Consider the following 7,410-nt stretch of genomic DNA (forward strand, 5'->3'; position numbering starts at 1 on the left):
ACTCAGCTGAAATATTTCAAAATATTTCCCCTGCACATATACTCAAAGCCACAAAAATATTTCTAAGCACAGACCAGCATGTTCATTCCTAATACTACCTGCCTTCTGATAAACTAAATATCCTAAGCACAGCACTGGGCTTCATCACATCATCTGTATTTGGACCTGAGCTGAGGACCAGACATCCTGTTCACAGTTATCTCCTCACCTAAAAGTTGAAAATAAGCCAGAGAAAAGCCTTTTACACCCCTAACCTCACCACAGCAATGGATTCCACTGTTTACTTCCAGCCAGGGTTTGGGTGAGTCTCAGTGGGCTTACTGTTTACAGGGGAAACGGCAAAGTTCAGAAGGTTCCTCACCCCCTACACATCTATAATTACCCTGTTTCCTGCAGTTTGGTCAGAGGAGGGATGAATGTTAGTTCTTTCCAGCAGTTCTATTTTCATCCTAGCATCATTTTTTGGCAGTAAAATATGTCAAAATTGGAAACCATCCTGTGTCAAATGACATCTAATTTGCCCTAAACAACAGAGAAGAGAACTTGTTCACCTTTCCCACTTGCTTCTGCACATCTTGTCCTTACAAAGGGTCATGAGCAGAGTTGTGCTTACTTATATTAGCTGAGTATCTAGCCCAAAAGGTATACCTCGCTACCTCCCTTTTCCCCTGAGCATCGAGCCAAACCTGAGCCGTCATCCGCATCCAAAAGAAACAGATGCTGGAGAGAAGGCCCTTTTTCCATGCAATTCTCTTGCTTGCCTTTTTTTTTCTTTCTTTCTTCCTTTTTTCTTTTAAATTCTTGCAAGAACGTCTCCCATCTTATTTCTCAAAGACATATTCCCAAAGGTGGTAAATGCTTGTTCTGACCATCTCCTCAGCTTTTCTGGTCCTGTTTCCTTCTCTCAAAATATCCAGCCCCCCAATCTCCCAGTTTGCTCTATTAATCAAGGAAATGCCTTAACCCAACCAGAGTAACTTCTTTGCCGTGCTTTACCATTTTATGCTTTTGGCAGCAGCCGCTATTGTTTCAGCCTTCACTAAATAAAGATGTTTTTAACTGCTCCCTCATTTAGCTGGAATGGAATTTCAGTTGTTATGCCCACCAGTTTGAAAGAGGCTCACAGCAATATTCACATTTATTAGCTGGAACCAATAACAGACTAAACACTTGTCATTTTGGATTGCAACTCTGATCCTATTTTCTTTCTTCCTCCAAGAATCTATTGAAAAAAAATTATCAGATGTTGGAAAGAAAAGTTCAGTAATGGCTCATGAATAGTGATGCTTTTATTACAGGGGAGCTAGAGGGGTTTGAGGGTTTTGTTTCCCCACCACCTTCTCTTATTGTCACTGAAACAGTTGACTGATTTTTCCATTGTATTATTTTCTTATTAATTTCTCAGATGTCTATCAGAAGGCATTTGGGATGCTACCAAACCACCAAAGAAAATTGGCCCAGAAAGAATAACAAGAAAAGAAGGGGAAAAAAAAGAAAAAGTAAGATAAGCAAGATTCCCAGAAAGGGCCACCAAATATTGGAGCTCACAAGATCCAAAGCAATTCCCTGCTGTATCACAGACCTCTTCATTGCCTATGGGCAAGTCACATCAATCTATTGATTTCAGCATTCCATGGATATCACTCATTCCTTTTTCCCCACACAATCTGTCTTCTGCACAAAGAAACCAAAATTCCTGGGGAAGGAAGAGTAGAGAGTTTACCCATATCCCAGGTTCAGCCAGTCTTTTTTGTGAGTCTGCCCCACAGATCACTACATCAAAATGGGAAAGTCTGGCATATGGATCTTAATTTTGATAACTAATTTTCCCTTTCTATAATAACTCTGTGCTGCTGGAAAAGCAGGGGCAGGGTGGGAGGGGGAACACATCTTCCTGGAACTCAAAACTGGGACAGTAACTCAAAGCAAAGTGAAAAACTCAACTAACCAATGTCAAGATGGATTTTTAAAATTCCTCATTGATCTCACGCATTCCAGCCAAAATAGTTTTTCTTTAATTGACAGCATTTCCTTTCTTTCTTTTTCTCTTTCTTTTCACCTATGAAGTTGGCAGAACTGGGAATAATTCTCCTGAATGACTGTCCAAATGCCTCCTGAAGTATTTAGAGTAAGAAACACTACACAGTAATGTCTTCTGTTTAGTTCGGCATGAGGGGAGTATTCCTAGTTTGACATATTATATTTTTTTCTCAGTGGGAAAGAGGCTTCTCCTGGAAATGGTAAACAAAATGTTTGCTTTCTTAGGAACGGAAGCCACATACACCCCTACTAACCTGTTGGAAGCACATACTGTGCCCCAGCTGTTACTCTATGGCTCCCGAGGAAACAAGAAACATACTAGGAAATGAAACAGTAGCCAAAAGAAAAAATAAACAGTCTTCCTGAAGTATACAGTGTATTTAGGTAACACACATAATTATAGGAATATGAAGATGAGGAAAGCCCAGTGATAAGAACAGGACAACAGCACGGGATAATTCATAACCAGTGGCCTGAGGGATGTGTGGGACACGGAAAAAGAGTTCAATAAAAAATGGGATTCGCAAACCTCATCTTTCAAACGCTAGAATTCCCTTTTGACCGTGAAAAGCTGGACACTCTCCCGCACACTGAAAGAGCCTTTGCTTGCACGTATTAGCTATCTGCGCAAGAACCAGCACTTCTTCCTTAAAATAGAGTTATACCTTGCACCGTCACAATTTACAGGTCCCAACACGTTCCTTTGATAAAATGGAGACTCACATCACACACGCACAATAGACTATGGAAAGCAACTGCTTTGTTCCAGCAAAAACACAAAAATACAGGTTCTTTTGTATGTATACCTATGTGGACTCTTACACAGAGCTTGAAAGGAGTTCTGGGTAAAGGTTTACTGGCAAATATGCAAAATTATAACTCTTTAGGCATAAGTATTTTCAGTCCATGCTGAAAAATGACAATGGAATTGTTAATACTACCCTGTCTATAGCTAAGTCTCACTGTCTTAGGTTTTTCTAAGGGACCTATTACACTGGTATCTAAGTACCAGCAATGAAAACACTGTTCTCAAATAATTTGAACAATTTTAAAGCCAATTTTCTTGTCAGTTCTATACAGAATGAATGTTCTTCTACAGAGCCCATAGAAAAAAGTTTTTAAAAAAGCATGGGATTTATGGTGTGCAAAAGGACTCTTGCCTCCTGCACACAAAAGGAGGCCAGCTCATCTCCCAATGGCCAGTCAGTCTAGAAGGAGAAAAAAAAAAAATCTCAATTCATATCTGTTACATTTCTGCAGAAGGCGAGGGGTTTACCCCAAGCAATAGATAATTCTGACCACTGTCCTTGCCTGACTGACAGGAATAAGATCCCAAATAGAAAGTGCCGCTAGGAGCGCTTATCCCAGTCTAACACCCCAGTTCACTGCACATCAACAGAAGACCTTCAGACTATCACCAAAAAGCCAAAAAGCAGACCAAACCTGCAGCAAGTTTACTGTTGCTCCCTGAGGAAAACAACACAGTTCTTCAAGCAACACTATGGTCTCACCACCAGGTTACAATAAAATTGCTATATTTATGAGATTACCACTCAAACATGAGGCTGTTCCAAATTTCAACTCTGGAGTGCCTTGCACAGGAGGGACCACTGGCCATCCATGAAGCGAAAGAAGAGGCAAGAGGTCCTCACAGGGAAATACAGGCTCATGAAACCTTATCAGAGTCAGCCTGAGCTGGCTCTCACCTTAAACTTGCCGATTCTGCAACTTGCAAGCTTTATTTTCAGTCTGAAATGAAAACTGAACTGGATGTCTTTACAAGGCAGTATTCACTTTGGTCCCCACTAGGTCATCTTGAGGACTTTTCTCTAATCACTCCAACTGCAGTGCTCTCTAACCATGGTTTTTAATTTAAAGGAATTTATTTTGAGCTCATTGTGTCTGGAAAGATTCGATATAGATTAAGCCATAACACAGCCTGCCAGCTGGCTAGAAAAGATCAAACCGACCTGGTGACATCATCTTAGCTCCTGTTGCCATGGGACTCTAGTCACAAGAAAGGATGAGTGAAATCACTCAACGTGCTTCATCTCTCTGAAGGCGTGCTCCGGCAAGAGGCAGCTGCATCGCAGGCTGGGCATCGGATCAGCCACCCTCCGGGCCTGGGCAGAGCCCACAGAAGTCAGCGAGACACTGCTCATCCTTCAAACTGAGCAGGCTCCGGGACGAAGGCAGCCACCCTAGTCTTTCCAATAACACCAGACAGGCTTCAAAGGAACAGTGGTCTGACGTTAGCAGGCTTCAGAAACATCAGCTCAGCTATTAGGCTGAAGACACCTGGCCGAGAGGCAGCCAGGGAAAGGAGACAAACAAAAAGAGGGAAAAAACTGCAGGGAGATGATCATTAGTACTCAGAGGAACCAATATTGTAAGGTGTTTTGTCATGTGTCTGAGGTATAGAACAGCTGCTTAGCTAATAGCGTTATATAGGATCATGACAGAAAAGAGCATTAGCAATATTATAGTGTAGGAAAGAAAAGAATTATGGGCTGCATATTTTTTCCCAAAGACTAATATAATGAAAAGGGTTCTGCTGAAGCCACTAAGGCACCCTTCAAATCACATATATTGTAAATCAGCAAAGCCCTAAGGCATCATGTTTATATAGACACTTAAATTTAAAATAAAAATACTCAATCTTCATTTCTGAGTAGAGATTCAATTACTTTGAGCTTTACAGTCGGAATAACATGAAGCATAAAAGTAAGTTTTGTCCCTAAGGTATCTCTCACTTGTGGACCATTTAAATCACCTAGTTGCATGAAGCAGACAAAACAAATTAAGCCAAAAAAAAGCAACAAAATTAGTCTTTTATCTGTGAAGTCTGATACAAACTGTGAAATAGAGAAATACACAAAAAGCACTTGGGGTATGAAGCATCATGAAGCCTTCATCAGCTGTACTTCCACCTTTTCCCTAATTCTATAAAGCTCTCCACAGAAAGGCAGGAAATATTTTATTACTGCAACCATTTGACAAGCTGGTCGTAATACCCTCTTCACTGTCTAGGTGAATCAGTGCCAGACCAGAGCATAATGAAATCTCAAACATAATGCAATAGAGGTTATTACGGTGACCGCTAGAAAGTTCATTGAGACTGTTCTGTAACTGCACGTTTTTTCCCCCCTCTTCTTTTTTTTCTTTTCCTTTTTTTAAATCTAATTAGAGATTGGCCACTGAAGCCTTGATTCCATAGCTGAGAAGAGGAGCACAGAGTGCTGCTGCTACCTCCGATTAGCTCAACTGAGTTCAGCATAGTCCAGCACAGAAAAGTGCACCACCAGCAAGTTAAGGGAAAGAAGCCAAAGGATCTGAACTTCCTGAAAAGTCTAGGTTTGCAGATCTGGGGCTTGCTCCAGTCCCTGTCATATGCTGCTACATCAGCATGGTATAAATCCAATTGCTTCCTTACCCAGCCCTTTTACAGCAAGCATTCAACTACTGCATTGTCATCTGAGCCAATTCTGCTACACTTGCACAAGGCACTTCTGTAGCTGTTTCTGGAGGGAGGAAGGAGAGGAAAATGGTAAAACTTTTTTCATGAGTAACACTGAACCACATAAAATCCAGTACCTAGGCTCCTAAATTTCACCAAGGCTTCCACAAACATTAGAATAAAGCCTGATCACCGTGGAAGCAGCCAAAGTTAAGAGTTTGAAAGAGTTCTGAGATGGACTGATACCTGCCTGCCTCCCAACCAAATCGGATTCACCTACCCAAGTACAACAGCATCCAACGTCACTTTGCACATCTCTGCCAATTACATTAGATCCCCCCTAGATTGTTGAAGGCTTATTTTTCTTGGCCAGACAATTCCCTTTCATTCTGCAACTACTTTTTAAAGCTTTTATATTTTCTACATTATCAAAATAACTTCCTCACTGGAACTTACAGAAATAAAAATCCTGAAAGTAACTGTCTTTTCATCAAACCACACAAGACTGTTAAAATAACTGCAAAAGCCTAAAGTTTCCAGTAAAACAGATATTGAGCACATAGAGGCTCTGGGGTTGAGCAATGCATTTGTTCTCATAACTACTCAAGTTTTGAAAGCATGGGGCAAACCTGTGTCCAACCTCACCTCTGCACGTCTGTGCTGTAAATGTTCCAACACACTCCCATGCTCTTTCCATAGACATTACAGAGCCCAAGGCTGGCCTGGCACATGCTGAAGTCAAGAACCCCCAAAACACCACCAGAGAATGCTGGACTGGGCCCCACACCTATAAACAAATCTATTAGCCTCTAGGTAAAATGAGTTCCTGAGGATTTTGGGTAGGGCAAAGTAATAAAAAGCAATGCACAGTTCTGCCAGGATGGACTTGCAGACAGTGCCCAAGACGGCAGGTCTGGTGACTCCCAGAGCTGGCAGCGTGTTATATGTAGCGCAAGCTGCAACACGTCCCCACGACGTGGCCAGCACCCACCTGACTCACCCAGAGACATGGCCAGCACCCCCTAGACTTGGAGAAATCCAAACAGATGTTGATTGCCTGTGAGACCTGGAGCAGGAAATCAGCGCAAGACTTTGCTCTTGAGCGTAAGTGAAGAGTTTTCCAAACAACCTTTTGTGCTATACCAGTAGAGTGCAATGATTGGAAGGAACTTTCTTAAAAGTCTCAGTGCGGTGCTCTAAGCTGTGAAGGATTCTGCTAACAGTGCTCTGAGGCTGAATGTCACTTTATACTGCTTCAGAGGTGCAAAGCAGCCTTATCTGCAGCAAAAGCATGGCCTTCAGGTCTCCAGAGATAAAAGGCCGGAACACTAAACCACTCTGTCTTGCCAGCTACTATAAAGAGTCATTTAATTTTACCCAACTCATTTAAAAATAGAGCTTGATAAAGAACAGGACCAGATTATTTAATAACAAAAACAAAACTATTTCTCTGGGTTGGATGGCACTCTACCATTCTTGCAAGACAGAGAAATGGTAAAATGTTTAATAAAATTTACAGCATTTCATTCAGATAAACATTAGAGGATGCTCAATTTATGGGTCATGTTTGGCTCAGAGCAGCAATAAAAGTCAGGTCAGTAAGCGATTCTTTTTCCTAACTTGGAAAAAATATTCTGACTAAACAAAGCATCACCATAAACCACGTATCGGCAGAAAAAGGAGTCCCCTGATAGAAAGGCACCCACTGAAAAAATAGCAAAAGGTGGCTTTCTTTTAGATAGCTGGAAAATGTCAAAGCAAAGCAAATTACTTATGTGAGTCTGCAAATAAAATATTGTCTTGGAAAATATGAACACTGAGTTGGAAATAAGTCAGGAAGCCATTCCTTGGCAAAGAAACTGGTCTTTGTAATTAAACACACTTAGCACAGTCATCAGCAAAAATGCAAGCGT

Source organism: Chroicocephalus ridibundus, chromosome 8, assembly GCF_963924245.1.
Source record: "Chroicocephalus ridibundus chromosome 8, bChrRid1.1, whole genome shotgun sequence".
Taxonomy (NCBI): Eukaryota; Metazoa; Chordata; class Aves; order Charadriiformes; family Laridae; genus Chroicocephalus; species Chroicocephalus ridibundus.